Below are 19,215 nucleotides of genomic sequence, written 5' to 3' on the forward strand. Positions count from 1 at the left end.
AAGCAAAAATTATCCCAAACCCAAACCTCACCAGCGAGATGCTTTTAGGAAAAGTTATATATATATCCAAGTCTCAGACTGTTATCTCTCCAGGGAGGAGGTTTTGTAATCCTTCCCCTTCCTCGCTGTCCTTCCCCATCACAACAGCACAAACTAACCATGGCTCGGTTCTAAATCCATGGGATTATTCACACTCTGTGTACCTTTTATAGCCATGTATCAAGAGAAGTGTGATGAACACATCCCCTCCTGCAATCACCCGTGGATGTGGATTGCTGGACTGGCATTCATCGCCCTTCCACCACCCCCCCCTGCCCAAAGCACACACCGAACCGATTCTCGAGACTTGTTGGGTAAACAGAGGCAGCCTCACATACATGGGCACAGCACACATATGCACAGAGAAACAACTTTCCTCTCTGGAAAGCCGGGATCGCTAACATGACAGACATGTCTACCCCAAGCTTTACTTCTGCCAGGGAGGAAACAGGTAGGAAAGAGCAGAGGGGTGATGCAGGTACAGTGGTGGATGCAAGTTTTCCAGCAGAAGGGAAGCACAGACAAGCGGAATGAGACAGACACAGGGTCAGCCAGGTGTGCATGCGTCTCACCTACCTTTGCATGGAAAAGAAATTTCCAAGGGAGAAGTGTCCGAGGCGGAGAAGCAAAATAAATTACTAACAAAAACGGTTTGAAAAATTCCCCACCGGGGAAAAAAAAAAAAAAAATTAAAATTAATTAAAAATAAAAAGGCACCCCCCGCATTCCCCCCCACCCCTTGCACACAGACACACTCACACACACACGCACCTCAGCACCCAGGGGGTGGGGGGAAATAAAAGGCAAAGATGAGGATCAGCTGAGTGATGGGGAGCACAGGACCTGCAGGCGAGGACCGGGGAGTTGTGTTAGATCCGTGGCTGCGAGGACTGAGCGTGTGCAGGAACGAGATGGTTTAAAAGGAGAATACATGGTAAGAAATTGTGGCTGCTCAGGCTGGAGTCTGAAGCTCCGGTGTCCAAAAAAAAAAAAAAAAAAGAAAAAAAAAAGAAAAAGAAAAAGAAAACCCCACAAATAGGACTTCTTCGTTCGCGGGAGGGCTCGGGGGGCTGTGTGTGGCTGTGTGAGTGTGTTTTCCAGGCGGGTGGTGTTAAGAAGTGACAGAAGCTTCCTTCTGAAAAGCCCGGAGGGTCAGCACGATGCTGGGGTGCTGGGAGGCGATGGAGGTGCGGGTGGGGGCAAGTTCGGAAGCTCCGCAGTGGGGAGGCGAGGAGGAAGGGCCGCTCTGTGCTGTCTGTCTGTCTGTCTGCCTCTATATGTGTCTTACGGTACGTTCACCGGCAGCTCACAGAGCGGCTGCACAGCGAGGGAGAGAATCAACGTACAGGCATAGAGGGAGAGAGAAACGCCGTCCTTACAGTGACACCAAATGTCTTTAGGGGAAACCTACAATTAGAGGCACATAAGGTAGAGATTTCAGAGGAAAGGGAGAAAGCTCCTCGTGCACACAGGTCTGGGGGTCTCAGGACACCTCCTTGCCCCGTGTCCTCAGCCCTCTTCCCTGATAGACACTGCCTTTGGCATATGGCCTTGTCCTGGAAAGCAAGTATCCCAAAGCAAGCAGAGAGCAGAAACACCTCCTGGAGATGTCTAACAAAATAACCTCAACCCCCTGTTCAAAATCAGCCTTCATTCTATCCCCACACCTGCAATGGATGTGTTTTGCTGTGTTTTGCGACGTGGTAACAGAAGGGTAACACAGCAATGCTACCACAGAGTGCTGTAGCCCCATCATCCCCACCTGCCCCATGGCTGAGCAGCCTAGCCCCACAGCAGCACATCCTCCTCATCCTTGGAGCCATTCATTTGCGTACTGAGTGAACCCAAGCTGTCCTGAAAAGGAGACACAAGGTGAAGTGCTGTACACAGACAGACTTTGTGGGGGTTCATCTCAAGTCATTTCAATCCTTAAAGCTGGTCATGGGTTCTTGTTACTCAGACCAACAAAACCCCAGATGTTAGAAGAGATGGAGGTATTCTTGCCAGATGGCTTATACTGTAAATAAGCAGCAAAGAGATGCCCAGCTCTCTGTTGTGGTGCAGTACAATAGGGATTCTGTGCCTCAGAAGCTCCTCTTTTCTCTCTCACTTCTGCATGGATCCTTCTCCAGATCTTCCAGACAATGACAAAGCATTTGCGTTTACAGCTAGAATAGCTGGGTCAGGGTAATTAACACTTCAGACCCAAAAATGGCCATGAAAGCAAGCATTTCCATCTCACTGTGAAAGAGGCCCTCTTATGTTAACTCTCTTTGGGATGGACACAGAGATGTTTACAGTAACCTGAAAGGAGGTTGTACAGCAGTAGGCACTGGCCTCTTCTCCCAGGTAACAGTGATCAGAGGAAAGGGAACAGCCTCAAGACGCACCAGCAGAGGTTCACTTTGGATATGAGGAAAGATTTCTTCTCAGAAGGAGCGGTGCTGCAGTGGCACAGGCTCAGAGAGGTGGTGGAGTCACCATCCCTGGAAGTGTTCAAGAAATCTGTGGATGTGCACTGAGGACATGGTCAGTGGGCATGGTAGGGGTGGGCTGGTTGTTGGACTTTGTGATCTTGGAGGTCTTTTCCAACCTTAATGATTCTGTGATTCTAAGCCCACTTTCTGGTAAAGTCACAATCTATGGTGGAAAACACCCACGGCACCTCCATCCCAGCACAGCTTTGCTTTGCCATGGCACTGAGCAGAAGACGTGGAACCTAGGGCTGGCTCTGATATATAAGTCCTTCGAGCCCCAGCATGTTGTTTGCACTGACACAGCCTCTCAAGAGGCTCTGATACTCCTTTGAAGCAGAGGAGGTAATTGCTTCCTGCTTTCAGCAGAACTCAGTTGTGTTTACCACTGGCCCATAGAATCACAGAATCACCAAGGTCACACCACTAAGATCATCCAGTCAGCCCATCCCCACTGTGCCCACTGACCATGTCCTTAGTGCCACATCCACATGGTTCTGGAACACCTCCAGGGACAGTGACCCCACCACTTCCCTGGGCAGCCTGTTCTGATGCTTGACTTATGCTTTACTTCAGGCTGCAGGGTAACAGCTCGAAGGTAGTGACTAGTGCTGAAGCAAGACCAGACTTACAGCCAGAGAGCTCAAAATTGGCATGAGTTATGCCCACTCCCATTCCCACTTACAGACACCTACGTGTCCCTTCCTCATTCCCACATATACTGGAGGGGCTGGTTCAACCCCCCGTGTTCTCATGTCAGCAAGCCCACCCTGGCTGCCGAGGTTAATCCCCTTGGCTCTCTGTCTTCCCCCCCTCCAGTCACAGGACATTTGCCATTCCTTCGTCTCATAAAACGGCAGATGCTCTTTCTTCCCGGGAAGAAGGGCTTCAATTCTGTCCCCGAAATGATGAATCTGAGCATGATATGATTTCAGATGCCTGCAATTCACCAACAAGCCCCTTCAGGGGGAACAGGGAAAAAATGCAATTGAATTTATTCATGCATGAATATCAAATGAGAAAGAGAGAATGAGGAGGAGGGCAGGAGAAAGAGGGAGAGGGTGTGACAGGCAGAAAGAAACAGGGCAGCAAGGAGAGGCAAGAGAAATGAAATGAAGGAAGATGCAGAGAACACACAGAGAGGGACAGGGAGATAGATGCAGATGCAGAACATCCTGTGGGTCACCACTGATGCCCACAACCCAGGACCACATATATTTGTTTTCCAGCATATTTACACCATGAGGATTAGACAACATTTGAACTCTTGCTCAAATGAACCCAACAGATTCATAAAACCATGCAACACCTGGAAGGAGGGGAGATGGAAAGGGGCCAGGAAGGGAAATAGCCATGTCATGCAGCCCATCACAATTTCAGTGATCACAAGAGCAAGCCTAGGGCAGCTCATGCTCCTGCAAAGATGTAAATCCAGATAAAAGCCTCTCATCCCCATACTCCTTCCACCAGGAAGGACTTCTGTGGGCTGGGACTGTGGCAAACCCATCGTTGTCATAGAGCCTGAGGCTGAGACACCTTTGCCCTCTCTGAACAGAGCCTCCTCTCCCCAGTCCCAAGAAAAGTGTCTGCAGACAAGCAGTTCCTCATATTGCAGCTCAGGAAGTCACAGGGCTCCATCTCAAACCACCAGAGCTCCTTCAAGGAGGTCTGTCATCTGCTCTGAGGCATGGGATGGAACAGGATGGGATGAAATAGGATGAAATGGGACAGAATAGAATGGGACGGGATGGGACAGAAAAGAACAGAACGGAACGGGACAGGACAGGACAGAACAGAACAGAGCAGAATAGAATAGAACAGAACAGAACAGAACAGAATAGAACAGAACAGAACAGAACAGAATAGAGTGGTTCAACTGGAAGAGTCTTGCAATGATTACCAAGTCCAACAGCAAATACATACGAGGTCTTCTGGGAGCAGCCTGGAGATGGGTGACATCAGGAATAAGGATGGCACACACTGGCCCTACACAAGCACACACAGCATTTCTAAAGGTCCCTCCCTGTCTCCTCTGCAATTTTTGAGAGGAATGGCAAAGCCCAGGTCTGGCAGTGTGCCAAGGAGAAGCTGAACCTGCAACACTGGACTTAGAAGCATCCTGTGGCCATGTCCCAGTGGCACCAATCAGCCACAGCATGGGCTGAGTTCATCCCACACCCACAGGAGTGAGGAGGAGCAGCCAGGCAGACAGCAGACTCCTCCGTGGCATTCCCAGGTAGGGCAGCAGGTCCAGCATCTGTTGCCACCATGGTTTTGTGTTTGCTGCTTCCAGGAGACAGTGCTCAGCTTTTCCCACAGCCTTCAAAATAGAAAGAGAAAAATAAAATGAGGGAGAGAGAGTGTAAGCTCTGACGTGAACCTAACTTTAGATCCAAGAGCTGATGACTCACTCTGCTGGGGGAGAAGTGGCTGAGCTGGCTGTAGGTTTCTGTTTATATACCTCACAGAGCTAAATATACAGACTGAAAAGTTCTGTTCTAGCCCAACAGCTTCGATCTGCATATTATCCCTCTCAATCTTAATGTTCCCTTTCCTTCCTAATCTCTCCCTTTCCCCCCCCCCCCCCCCCCCCCCCCCCCCCACTGCCTTCCTAATCCCCTTACGCTTGCTTTGTTGTAGGAGATGGAAGCAACACGTCTCCCCACCTTCCCCTCTCATTGCTGCTGGGGGATCTCTGGGAGTGATTCAGTGTTGTGGCTCTGAGGCAGAGCTCCTCACGTGGAGCAGCCAGAGCCTTCCCCAGCTGGCCTGGCACTCCGTCACTGCTCTTTGATGGGTTGATGGTTGGACCAGATGATCTTATTGGTCTTTTCCAACCTAAATGATTCTATGATTCTATGCCAGCTGCAGGGCCAGCATTCGGATTTGAGCATCCTCTTCTGGTCCTGCGGCCACCATTCAGATCCAACATCTGTTCCTGGTCCTGGTGGTCCACCTGGGATGGATGATAAAGGAAGAGCATCTTATGTTTTGGAGAAGAAATCCCTGTGGTAGCCCCAAGCTTCTGCTCTCCTCACCCCAAATGGGCTGAGACACGTGGAAAAGGGAATCATAATGGCTTGGAAAGGGGCCAAAGGAAAAATATCAATCCCTCTAGCAGAAGAGAGAAGCAAAGAGAATGCAAGGGAAAAGGAGTCTCTGTCCCTCAAAGGGCAGCCAGAGGTACAGTGGCAGACGGCTTTCTAGATGGGAGACAAAGACCATGTGTGAAAAGGTGATGCGTAATGGAAAACAGCAGCAGAGAGGAAAAGCATAATGAGGGGGTGTGTGTTTGAGGGAGAGGTCTCTGAGGGATGGAATTCAATTTAGCACATCTCAGCCTAGAAAAGGAAGCTCAGCACTGCAATGTGCCAAGCAGCTGCTGCGAAGATCACCAGTGCCTTCAAAAGCTCAGGGTGAATTTTCTCCAGATGTGGGTCTGTGGGATACATCTGGGGCACGTGCGCTTCCCCAACGCATCCTGTGGGGTCAACCCCAGCCTCTAAGGGGCTGTCTCACCCAGCAGAACATCCTCCCTTCAGCAGCTCCTCCAGGGAGCAGAGGATGAGGCTAGAGCTGAACAGAAACCCATGCTGGGCTGCACTCCCAGGCATCCTCACTTCTCTGGAGGAAAATCAAATGAGCGTCTGTAGCCATCCAAGTGGCAGAAAGCAGCAAAGGGCTCAAAAGGGAGAGGATGGCTTAGGGCTGGGATGGAAAATAAAGAGGATTTATAAAAAAAAGAGCAACAAAAGCAATCCTGTGGTGCCACCTCGTGATATGTTTGCGCAGCATAGACCTGGGTCCAAGGGCAATCATCTACCAAGGCACAAGAACCAGAGCAGGACCAAGGTGAGAGCCCATAAGCGATTAGAGCTACAAACTGAGGCTCATTCACGTTTGCCAGGCTCAGAAAGATGTGACTTTGGCTCAGATACTGTCGTTGCTGATTGCAACACAGGAAGCAGGTAACCAAATACAAACAATAGAGTTTCCACTGGGACACCTCAAATGCTGATGGATACAACTTTTTCTATTTATATCATGTCCTGCAGCAGAAAAGATGGTGCAGTAAAGGCACAAGATGATACAGAAACAAAGAACATGCTTTTTAGGACTGCCTATGGAGCAGAAGATGGCTGTTTCTTTCTCCTCGATTAAAAGCATAATCCAGGACAATAGGAAGGGTTTGAGATTCAGTTGACATTCAGATTGGATATTAGGAAAAAGTTATTCTCAGAAAGAGCAGTGCTGCAGTGGCACAGGCTGCTCAGGAAGGTGGTGGAGGCATTTAAGAACCATCTGGATGTGGCACTAAGGACAGGGTCAGTGGGCATGGTAGGGGAGGGCTGGTGATTGGACCTTGTGATCTTGGAGGTCTTTTCCAACCTTTACAATTCTACAACTCTACAGTGAAAACTGACAATACTCAGTGACCCTGGTTCTGGGTTCCAGAGCAACATGAAACCAGGATCAGATCCCCAGGACATAAACTGATAGGGTCCTTTTCCTTGTTCCCTATGCCACCCCTTTTCCGTTCTCTCTGAAGCATGGCACACACTGATTTGCCTCCTCACTGAGCAGGATATGCTCTCCCACATCTTTAATGCTAACAGTGAGGAATTTTCTAGATATAGAGGTAGCTGATGTACTTTTATATTGTTGAGATACAAAACAAGGCATCTTCTCCAGCATTTTTCAGCTGGAGAGGCATTATATAAGCACTTGATGAAGGGAACAGATCTAATTAGCTCTCCTCTCAGAGATGAAGAACCCGAGGCCCAGCAATGAAAGCAATTGATCAAACATCACACCAGCTCAGCACCAACTCGGTGTGACCCGATGGATGATGTTACATCTCACCAAACAACAACCAAATCTCAGGCTGCAAGGAGCGCATTGCCAAGGGAAGGGCATTCCAATGCACCCTGCACAGCACAGCTGCATTCACACTGGAACAGAATCATAGAATGGCCTTGGTTGAAAGGGACCAAAATGATCGTCTAGTTGCTATGTGCAGGGTCACCAAACACTAGACCAGGCTGCCCAGAGCATGTGAGACTGATGCAAGGCATCTGCTCCACACCCTTCTGGAGACATTGCCTTCTCCTGCTCTGCACAGAGACACACAGATGCAGCCCATCAGTGGGCAGTGTGCTCTGGGCTGGACAGCACAGTCAGAGCCAGGACTAAGCAAAAGGTATCATGCAGAGTTTTAGGTTGTCCATATCTTGCTTCCAGCTCTGGGCAGCCCTGTGTGACTCAGATTGCTCCTCTGCACAGAAAGGATATTTCCATCCTTCTGCTCGAGTGTGTTGGAGAACAAGGGTGAAGAGCAGCATGTAAGAGCTCAGTACTTGTTGTATATCTTAAGCACATGCTTGGTATTTCTGCATGCGTCATTGCCCACCAGCTGAACTTGCAGCAGAGGGAGGGCATGGGAGCAAGGGGAGAGAAGACGTGTGCGATTTCAGCTGTGCTCAGCAGGAGGAGAGGCAAAGCAAAGCAATGCTGATGTTCTCCCAGCTGCTGCAGTGAGATGGCAAGCAAGCAGAGCAGTAGAAGGCAAATCAAGCAGGGAAGGGAATGTCTTTATTGTGCAGAGCGATTCGAGAGTGACCCTGCACTGCAAGCCAGGCAGATGGGAAGCAGGACGAAGGATGCAATTGCATTATTGGATACCCAAAAAGATTGCAATACTGCTGCATGTGCAGGGGTCTCATTCATTTGTGCTTTGTGTCTGTTCCAGGTGCCTGAAGAGTATGGGAATGGCAAGCTATGAGGGCCAGAAGGCTGAGAAGAAGGCTTCCTCTGGACACAGCTAAGGAAGGGGTACCTCAAGACAAGCCCTCAGCTGTTTCAGAAGGCAGATAGGCAGAAAAATGATCCAACTATAAAGACAAAGAGCAGCTCATAAGACTACATTGGCTCCAGTCTCGTTTGCTGGATATGCTGGAGAAGAATGACCTTCCACCAGTCCCAATGACACGTGCCTCCTGATCTTCCACCTTCATGAAGTAAAACCTGTGGGCAGCACAGCAGAATCCCAGTAAAACATCTTTGGTTTTTGTTTGTGCTCTTCTCTGTACCTTGGCACAGAGGAAATAAACTTACAATGCTTAGGTGTGTTGGCAGAGGGGATCTGAAGGCAGCTTTCAAAGGCAGCCTCCCAGAGACTGCTCATTTGTTTGCTGACTGTAAACCTCCCCAGAAAGGCTGGGGATGGCAGGGCTAGCTTTCTAAGAGCTGGTTTCCACTGCAGAGCTATTTTTCCAGGCAGCATGGGTACCACACTGCAAAAACTGTAAGGTTCTCCACCCCTTAGAGCTATACTACAGCAACTTTGTAAAGGAGACACATAGACACACATAAAATCAGTTTTCATTCAGACACCTTTTTGGCTCACATCTAAGCCAAGATTCAGCTAGAATTAATTGCCTGAGAGAACAACAATGCACTCCAGTCCAAGTCTTGTGGGGAAAATCTGATGAATTATTTCAGTTGTCTGGAAAAATGACATGTCGTCAAAGTTATATTTGAGGAGTGAAGGATAACGTGCGTCTCCATCAGGGCTTATGGTTGGAGGGGTGAGAGAGAGGTTTTCTGCTGTCAGACTGAGAGTGATGGGGGAGGAGAGTGAAGCACTCCTGCAAATAGTTAGGAGAATTGTGCCAGCTTGATCAGAGATGCAGAAAATAGAACCTACCAAGAAAAGATGGAGCAAAATGAAGCTGTTTAGACTGCAGAAGATTGAGAAGGGACACAGTAACAATCTTCACATACATAAAAGGTTGCTACAAAAGGAGAGTCCTCAGGTCTCAGTGTCCACAGTGGGCAGAGGAGGAAGTAATGGGCTTAAACTGCACTACAGGCCTGCCCTCAAACTTGGCCAGCCAAAACCTCTTGGGAACAACACATGCACTGAGCCTCATGGGATGGACACAAACTCCTGAGGACCCTGTCTTCTCTGGGTCTCTAATCCCAAGTGCATGTGGCTACTGCCACAACCAAATATTGCTAGTGAGGCTCTTTTTGGGGAGAAACAGCAGCTGCTTACCCCCTGGCCACTCCTTCCCCAGCAAAGCCCATTTGTCTTCTTGAGAGTCTCTTGGAGCCCAGCATGTGTTTGCAATGCTTTGTGAATAATAGCACTCATATATCTACAGCAAAACAAAAAACTGGGTCAGCTGTGGCGCATGCTGGTATACACTGGGAGCAGCCAATGCATTTGTCGATGGACCTTACAGTGCTGTGGAGTCCAACTCACCATGAACACAGGCAGTGTTCAAACATAACTAGGGAAAAAAAAAAAACAACCATTTTAGTGGCATTTCATATGTGAAACCATGAATAAAACAGGACCTGACAGAGGTTCCTAACAAATTGCTCACACTAATTTCCTGGCCACCAGGAGAGAGGCAGTGAATGAGCAATTGCACCAGATCCACAGGCTGTCCCCAGTGCCCCCCCACCTGTGTGCATACCTATCAAAAAGGGCTGGATGCAAACAAAGCAACAGATGCGTACTGACCTGCTGTAGTCTGCAGGAGGAGGGATGTTCAGAAAGAAAAAGTGAGTCGTGAGCTCTGGGGAAGTGCAGGGGCAAAAGGAAAACATAGTGCATTGCAAAACAGAGACTTTTATTGGGGATAATTTAGAAAGAAGGGAGAAGCCTGGGTCAGAAAGTGAAGAGTGGATCCCACAGCTGGTAAGAAGGTCTCAGGCACCCTAACCTAGCCAAAGCATCCATGCTGCATTTGAGAATAGCAGAACTTGGAATGCTGGCCAAGAGACCAAGCATCTGTGCATGCTGAGCAGGAATTCAGGATACCCCACACAGACACACTACATCTGTCCTTCACAGGACAAAACCCAGAGAAATCAGCCCATCCTCTCTCAGTCATCCCCAGCCGCCTCAGCATAATGGGCCTGGGTCAGTAACCCCGTGAAGCAGCTGGGAGACAGGAGGGAGCCATCGCCGAATGCAGTGCGTCCGGTGATAATCAGTCTGGCAAGGGATGCATGGAGCACAAAATCAGGCAGCAGAAGCATGCAGGCAGGGAGCCGGAAATAATTACCATGATACTGTAACCAGAAAATGCAAGGCCAAGCTATTTACCATACTAATTACTGTTTATCCCTGTTTATGGCTCCACATGGTAGTGGGACTGGCGGCCTGATTGGAGGTGTAAATGCTTAAAGGAACAAGCTCTGGGTATCACAATTAGAAGCTAGATCGCTGGAAAACCTTTGTTGAGCTGAGGACACAGTCAGGAGATGCACATCCCTCTCTCCCCATTTGCTGAAGAGAAGACCCAGCTGGCCTGAGCCGGGCACAGTGATGAGGAAGTGCCCAGAGTCCACTGCTAGCTATTTATCTGCTAATGCATCACCGCGCCTTCATCTCCCTCAGGTCTTTTTCTCTTACACTATTTCTCTTGGATGCTGCTACCAGATTAAAGATTTCCCCAAAGTGTTTCCTTAATGTTCCTTCTTTTAAACTGCATCTGCTCCAACAAAATAAGATAGACTTTTCTCCTGATTACAGTGGAGTTATTTTTCCAAAGTAGTTTTCCTACTTGCTCCCTTCTTTTCTTTTCCTTTCTTTTCCTTTCCTTTTTTCTTTTCCTTTTCTTTTACTTATCCTTTCATCTTCACTCCTCATTTCTTCTCTCCTTCTCTTCTCTCTTCGCTGCTTCTTTTTATCCCAAACAGGTTTAGAGTAGAGGCACATAGCAATGGGAGAGATGTGCTGCAGAGTGCCTGGTGTCACCAGCATGGTGAGAATGGGGATGAAGGCTCAGAAGGGCAGCAGCAACTTCTGCTTTCAACGCTGACCCTTCAGTACGATCTCCTGCTGAGATGTCCTAACTGGAAGCAGCCTAGACATCTTCTACTGGCCTGACCTCTACTTGCTGCAAAGCCTCCTTGACAATAGCCAGAGGCATCCTAAATACTTCCCTACTCTTTTTTCCTTCTTTTATTTAACTCTATGCTATGCCATGGGTGCCATCCCATCCTTGCCACTGGTGAGAGGACAGCAGCAATGACCACAGGCAAATGTGACATGGGGAAACACAGAAAGAAAGTTGTTCCACAGTTCTCTCCACAACACCTTGACAGATGCTACTGTGGATCTGGGCATGTCCCGTTTGCTTCCACTGAGGCTGTGATATCTGAAAACCCCTGGGAGAGAACAGCTTTCCAGTATGGAGGATCTGTCTCTCTCACTGCATCAGATGTGTCAGAGCAGCATTTCATTTACCTTTTCCAGTGATTTTTATCCATCTGGTTATTAATGAAGAAGCTTAACCCACTCCCGGGCAAATCTCCAAAAGATAAACAAGCCAAGATGAGCGGAAAATGGTCTGCAAGTGGAATAAATGTAAAGAGAGATGGACTGCAAGCAGGCATCGTGCCTTGGGGCACAGGCATGGCCAGGGCACCTACCTAGGTAAGGCATTTAATTCCATTCTGATAAAATGAACTCATACAGTCCACTGTAGCCCAGTTCTTCAACAGCCTTTGCCTGTCTTCTCAATTCCCTCCTCTGGTGGCTTGAATGAAGCCAAACACTACTCAGGCTTTCATACACCACGTCCATAAGGAAAGGACATCAAACTGTTAGAGAGAGTCCAAAGGAGGGCTACAAGGACAGAGAAGGGTCTGGAGGGCAAGACCTGTGAGGAGTGGCTGAGCTCCCCTGGTTTTCTCAGCGCAGAGCAGGGGAGCTGAGGGGAGGCCTGATGGCGGCTGCAGCTCCTCACAGGGAGGGGAGGGGCAGTGCTGAGCTCTGCTCTGTGTGACACCGACGGGGCCCGAGGGAACGGCATGGAGCTGTCAGGGGAGGGCAGCTGGGGGTCAGGGACAGGGTCTGCACCAGAGGGCAGTGGGCATGGAACGGGCTGCCCAGGGCAGTAATCACAGCCTCTTGGCCAGACAATGAGTCCTGACTACCTGTCAGCCTGTGCCACAAGATGTCACCGGCAGGAAAAGGGCTCCAGGTGTTGGCAGCTGGTATGGCCAACAGGTGTGAAGGCTCAGGGCAAGGGTGGCCTTTCCCAGGGATTTGTAGTGAGCAGTAGAGTAGGAGAAAAAAGATAAAAGTGAGCAACAACTCATCCCTTCTGCAACAAGTGATTGCTGCCAGCTGAGCACCACTGCTTTTGCTGGTTAAAAAAGAAAAAGGAAAAGAAAAAAAAAAAAGTAATTGAAATTTAATTTACTCAATGACCGAGCAACACGGGAGGCTGTGTGAAAATGAGCCAGGGCTGGCTCAGGTGCCAGCAGGAAAGAACTTAAAGCAAAAACACAATAAGTCCATGGGGAGATCCCTACAAGAGGTTTTGGATCAGGGATCCCAGCCCCCAGGCCTCAGCCAGAGGAGAGAGCAAGCCAAGATATGCACTCTAGTTGGTACCCACAGCCCCACTGACCACTGCCATGGCTCTGGGAGCACTGTCATGCTGAATATTCAGTGAAGGGTACTTTTTTTAGACCTGATGAAAATGGCAAAAGAAATTCCACTGACAATTTAAAAACATATATTTTTAGAAGAAAGAAAGCTATGATGTCTCTGCTAGAGGACTCAACCTCTCTGCCACAGTTACCACCAGACAACCTCACCCGGGCAAGGTGAGCTCTGGGACAAGATGCTGCAATGCCAGACTGTCAGGTGAGGTTGATGATGCTTGCAAGCATCACAGGAACATGTGACTATGCTGAGGGACAGCACAGGGTCAGCGAATCTCTGTATCTCCCCTGAATCAATGAGACAAAAGCCATCTTTTGCTGATGTTAGCAGATCTTCACCAACGGCTCAGACCTCAACTTATGTCTGGGCAATCCAGACCTGTGCTTCACTACCTATAGCTTTTCCTGATGACTCCTCTAGCAATCCTCTGGCAGTAGCAGAATGAGGACTCAGAGGATTTTGTGAACCTCTTAACAGGGCTGGGAAGACAGAAAACAGACTGCAGTCCCATCTTTCCTGCCCAGCTGCCAGCATGGTTTGGGAATTAACTCATCATGCTTTATGTATCATCAAAACTGTTACAGTTTCAGTCAACAGCCAAAACAGACACACATTTTTCCCCAACAAAATTTTCTGCATTCCGATCTCCCTCAGCATCTGCTTCCACCCAGCATCCTAAAACCTCTTCACTCAACTCTGGAACAGGAGGAAGACCTGCTCCAGGAGTGCCAGCTATACCTGTTGAAGGGAGGAGGAATGAACCAAGAAGGAAGGCACTAAGTCACATCTGGATATGTAAAACAAGCACTGGAAAAAGAAAGGCCCCAAAGATATGCTGTGGGGAAGGCTACTCTGTGCCAAGGATGGTTGACCAGGGGAGCACACAGACAGCTAGACCAGGTGTTTGCCTGGAGGTCAGTGACTCTAAAAGTATAGACAGTTGTTAGATCTTCCAGTAAGTGGGAGAGCATCTAAGGGCTTTCAGTGGGGAGGTATGTGGGTGTCATTAAGGACCTTCTTTTCCTCCTTCCCACGTCACAGGAAGCATGATATAGGTAAAAAGGAAAAAGTTTCACCTCCTTCAAAAAGACCTGCACACTAGGTCTTCCACTTCCCTGGCACCTGGCCAGCAGCCTGTCCTTGTAATAGCTTGCCCCATTACAACAACTTAAAGAGGACCTCAGTGATGCCCCACACTCACTAGTGGGAAGGTGCCGTGGTGCATGGGGAACAGCGCTGTGATTTCCATCACCTGGAGGCAATGAAGAGGGATATGAAGAGAGATGCATGGTCCTACCTTTCCCAGTTCCCCACCCTCAAGCTCCAGTTGCCATGGCAATGGCACTGACAATTTCAATGCATAAACTCAAATTTGCATTTTAATGGGACATAATTAGAATGCTGAGATAAAAGATTCTTCCTCGCTAAAAGGTAACGCAAACACCACATCTCACAAATGTGCTATACCATAAAGTATTATAGTTACATAGACACATATAAGGCCCATACACATTGCTGCACTATAGGAGTTGGGAAGTTGCTTTCAGGTCCTTTGTGCCTAACTGGGAACTTTTCTATGCACAGCACAAAACCACAATTTCCAGAGTGAAACAACAGATTTTCCAGATGCCCACCACAAATGGACCACACCACCTCCTGGCCTCTGTTCTGCCGTGCCATGCTTTCCTTCCCAGCTCCCAGTGGGTCAGGCTGCCTCTGAACCCAGAAATGCTCTGAGTCACAACTCCCAGCTACCCAGTGGCAGAGCTGTTTTCCCAGAGCAGATGCAAAACCTATCCCACTTTGAATGACCTAATACACATATATTTTGTGTGTTTTTGTAATTAAATGTGATCTCACTTGGTTGTCTGCAACATAGCCAAGATCTTGGATCAGGAAAGGAGTACTGTGTTAGCACCTGTCCCAGCAGAGAGGCCAAGGATTTATGAGAGGGCATAAGGAGATTAAAAAAAAAAAAAAAAAAGGAAATGTTTCCAAGCATCTCCCTTTACTCCAGAAACAGGCAGGGAAGGAGAACGAAGGGAGGAGAATCCACTCTGCACCAAACAGGAAAGCAGAAAATGAATTTCTCCTGCCCTTGATACAAACTAAATTCAAAGCAGGCAGCTGGCAGGAGTAAATTGGAGACAGAAGAGAGAAAGAACAAAAAATAAATTAAAAAAACAAAAAAGGAAAGAAGGGGAGAAAAGCAAACAAGTGCATCATAAAAACTGCAAACCGCCTGGAAATTTCATTTGGTTTTTCAATTGGAAAGTGACATGATGTCTGCTTGGGAGGGGGCAGTCACATCTGGGAGAGGCTGACAGCAACAGCCCAGCCCTCAGAGACAGCAGGCAGCTGGGCTAAAAAGGGAAGGGAATGGATCCATCCCAGCCTCATCCACTTGTCTGGAACGTGGAAGCAAAACCCGAAACACCAACAGGAAAGTGCTGAATAGTGTTGGTTGGAGTATGACAAAAGCATCTGCTGAACTGGCCCTGTATGGTGCAAAACCACTAGAAGGAGCCTGGGAGGGACAAAGGATCCAAGACATGTAAGCTGTGGGGACTTGGGTTCATTTGAAGAGCAAAGCCCCAACAAGCTTGTGGCACCCATGGAGCTGGGAGAAGTAGGAAGGCAGTGCTGGGATATTAAAAGTCCTTGTAGCTCATACCAAATGGATTGTATATTCTGATAGTTCTTAACCAATCTCTTCCACATTCTCTACACCACTGATGCATGTGTCTATGTAAATGTATACACCCCAGTTACACAAAAATGCACATATTTGCCTATAGCTATCCAAATCCTATGCACAGAAGCATAGAATATAGAATTTTCTGAGTTGGAAGGAACTCATAAGGATCATCAAGTCCAATACCTTGCAGTGAATTGCCTGTAAACTTTCAGTGAGGATGCAAGGTTGGGAACTCATGCACCGTACACTCGGAGCATGATTTCCATACATATGTATAGAGGTAGAAATTCTTAGGGATGTGCAAACAGATACATGGGGTCTGATCTTACAGCTATCAAAGTCACAGAGTCCCTAGGAGAATGTAGGTGTGCCTACAGGAGGCTGTACTCCTGTGCACGACCAAACCAAAATGCTCTGCTGGCACTGATTGTTTTCCACGTAACATTCATTCCCATGCTCCTGGCTTTTAGATGATTCACTTAAAAATAAAAAACTTATCATTTTCTTAAAGACCATTTGACAGCACAGTTCATGGGGCATTTATCAGCCAATTCCTTTCCCCTACAATAGCGAGAGAAGAGAGATATCATTGCAAAGTCCAGTTCTCAACACAAAGATTAAGGAAAGCAACAAATAGTAGAGGAACAGGGACAGGGAGGTTAAACCATGCTAGGCAGGAAAGGGCAGGGTTGGTATTTCCACTCTAACATTTTGCTGAGTCCAGAGGGAGAAGGAGTAAGAGAAAAGTAGAGAGAAAGACAACAACAACAACAACAACAACAAAAGAGTTGGCCTTATAATGTAGAGGAACTCAGGTGCTGGCAGTCAAGAAAAAGACATATAAGCTCAGGCTGAGCTTTCTTCTGCCCAGAAATCATTGATCCCAGTTGGAGAAGCAAGAGTTCAAAGAGAGAGCAGTCAAGAAGAGAAGAAAACAGGCAACAAAAGGCAAACAAGAGAAAAGGAAGGAAAGAAAGAATTAAAAAAATGAAAAGAGGAAAAAAATAAAAAAATAAAAGAAGATATAAAAGCATGTGCCATATCCTCTCCTTGCAGTTCAGCCTGGGCACAGCCATTTGCTGCAGGGAGTTGTGCTGTAGCCAGGGCAGGGAGGAGGACTTACAAAGTGCATAGGGAGGGCTGGCAGCAGATGGGGACAGTGAACAGTGATCCAGGGCTGAGTGTGAGCTAGGGACTTGCTGCCAAACCTGTATCGTGACCAGCAGGAGATGAGAAAGTCACGGTGGCTGATTCACACTGATTCACACACAGGTACAGGCTGGAGCATTCAAAGGAGTTATTATGGAGCTGCGCTTCAAAAAGCCCTCTTGCATCTTGCCAAGGTTGGGGAAAATCAACAGCAACACAGTGTTTGCCCTGTGAACTTCTTCTATGCCCTTGTCCTGTTCCTGGCAGGGCCTTCCTAGAGCTCAGCACCCACCTCAGCACCTATCTCACCTGAGGCAGCTAAAACCCAGCCTCACAGTGACATCTAGTGAGGAGAGACCTCGTGGCACCATGGACCAGCCTCACAAACTGCAGCCTGGCCTGTCTGCTCACCTCTCCCACTGCTTTGTCCCCCCTCCTCCCCCCAGACATAAGGCAGGGCAGAGCAGATGTGGCCCTGGAGGAGAAGGCGGCCCAACCTAAAGGATATGGTGTGGTGAGATGAAGGGTGCCCAGTAACCAGCACTTCCAGGGTTGCCCCTGCACCCCAATTGAGTAAGGGTTTTGTGGGTGCCAGGACCTCCCTGGGGATGCAGTTCCACCCATTACAAGACAGTGACATTCAGTGAAAGAGAGCTGGATGGTGAGGGAAAGAAAGGAGTGAGGGAAAGGAAGAGAGAGCCAGCAGATTATTTAGAGGGACTCCAGAGCAAAGGGTCACAAACAACTGATAAAAGGTCAGGTTGAACTGTCACTTTCACACAGACTCAGAAACTGCTGATCCTGGCTGGGGAGGGTAAGAGATAGCAAGAGAAGTCAAGGAGACAGGGATTAACACCAGGAAGGACTAAATACGCTGTTAGAGAGAGAGCAAAGGAAGGAAAGGAAGGAAAAATGGAGGAGGAAAAATGACAAAGGCGGGGTGAAGGCAGAAAGGGGCCTGGCACCGTGCTGATAAACACAGCCATGGGACTGATCATCTTGCTCTGTACAAGCCTCACATATAGTTCTGTGTGGTTTTGAACAATTCTGATGGGAAAAACAAACAAACAAACAAAAATCCTGGGCTAAGAAGCCACAAAGTATGCATTGTGGCAACAAGCAGCCAGCTGCCCTGCTGCTCACAGCTGAATTCACAATGCTGCCTTGCTGTCCATTGCCACATCAATGACAACAGGGAGCTTTTCTTTCCTGCTGTTACCAAATGGTCCCTCCCAAGTCTGAAGGGACACTGGGGAACAGGAGGGGGCATGACAATCCTCCAGCCACTGAACCAGTATGGGGAGATCAGATGGGCTCCAGCACAGGATGGAGCAGACAGAAACCGCAGCAGCTAGCAATGCTCTAACAGCCCCATTCTACATCAAGCATCAAGCTAACAAGGCCTGCCTAAGGCAGCAAAAGCCTGTGACAGCTCCAGCCCATCTCCTGTCTGCCTCCAAACCCTTAACGGTAGGTGACAAGCATAACTAGCTAAACTTCACTGCATCCAGAGCCAGCTCTGGGGCTTGTAAACATTTTATGGCCCTGGAGCAGAGAGTCTGGGAACAAAACACAGAGCCTTCCACCTCTTTGTCACTGCTCTGAAAGCTGCCACGTTCAACAATGACTGACAGACCCCAGTTTCGGATCTGCACAGCATGAGGGTGCTTAAGAATGCTCAGATCTCACACTCTTTACATGAGAGATCATTATTTCCATTGTAATCATGGATAAAATGCATCCTTCCCAGAGGAAACCAGACTTTGTGTTACCAAAGGCTACAATATTCACTAAATTAAGAGCTACAGCCTTTTTACAAATCTCTTTATTTAAAGAATCTGTGTTACACTCCATATTTTGATTCAAAATCCCTTTTTCAGTTTCTATCCATTTGCTCTGTCCTCCACAGTGAAGTGTTTTGGGGGCAAATTTCACAGATGCTGGCATGAAAAATCTGTGGTTCTGAATGAAACAGAAGAGAAAGATAGGAAGGGCAAATCAAACAACATAAGGGAAAAATAAAGAGTTAAGCTGAAAGCCAAAGGTGACACAGAAGTTCAGGATCCTTCTTCTACTTCTTCCCTTTCATAGAATCATAGAATCATAGAATCGCTAAGGTTGGAAAAGACCTAAAAGATCACCCAGTCCAACCGTTCACCTATTCCCAATAGCTCCTACTAAACCATGTCCTTCAACACAACATCCAGCCTTTCCTTGAACACCCCCAGGCTCGGTGACTCCACCACCTCCCTGGGCAGTCCATTCCAGTGCCTGACCACCCTTTCTGAAAAGTAATACTTCCTCATGTCCAGCCTGAATCTCCCCTGCCGTAGCTTGAAGCCATTCCCCCTGGTCCTATCACTAATGACACAAGAGAAGAG

General features: G+C 48.1%; 1 protein-coding gene across 7 annotated transcripts in view; it reads right to left on the reverse strand.

Moving 5' to 3' along the window:
* Window positions 1-981, reverse strand: part of CACNA1I (calcium voltage-gated channel subunit alpha1 I) — a 157,467-nt gene extending 156,486 nt beyond the window's left edge. For 5 of the 7 annotated variants that reach the window (XM_048928798.1, XM_048928766.1, XM_048928777.1 and 2 more), the window contains exon 1: window positions 811-981. The gene's annotated coding sequence lies outside the window, so the exon portion shown is untranslated. Of the gene's footprint in view, window positions 1-615; window positions 714-810 lie in introns of those variants that run through there. The other 2 variants (XM_048928755.1, XM_048928744.1) reach the window with 2 other exon arrangements.
* Window positions 982-19,215: the final 18,234 nt, after the last annotated feature.

Source organism: Lagopus muta, chromosome 1, assembly GCF_023343835.1.
Source record: "Lagopus muta isolate bLagMut1 chromosome 1, bLagMut1 primary, whole genome shotgun sequence".
In the NCBI taxonomy this organism is placed as follows: Eukaryota; Metazoa; Chordata; class Aves; order Galliformes; family Phasianidae; genus Lagopus; species Lagopus muta.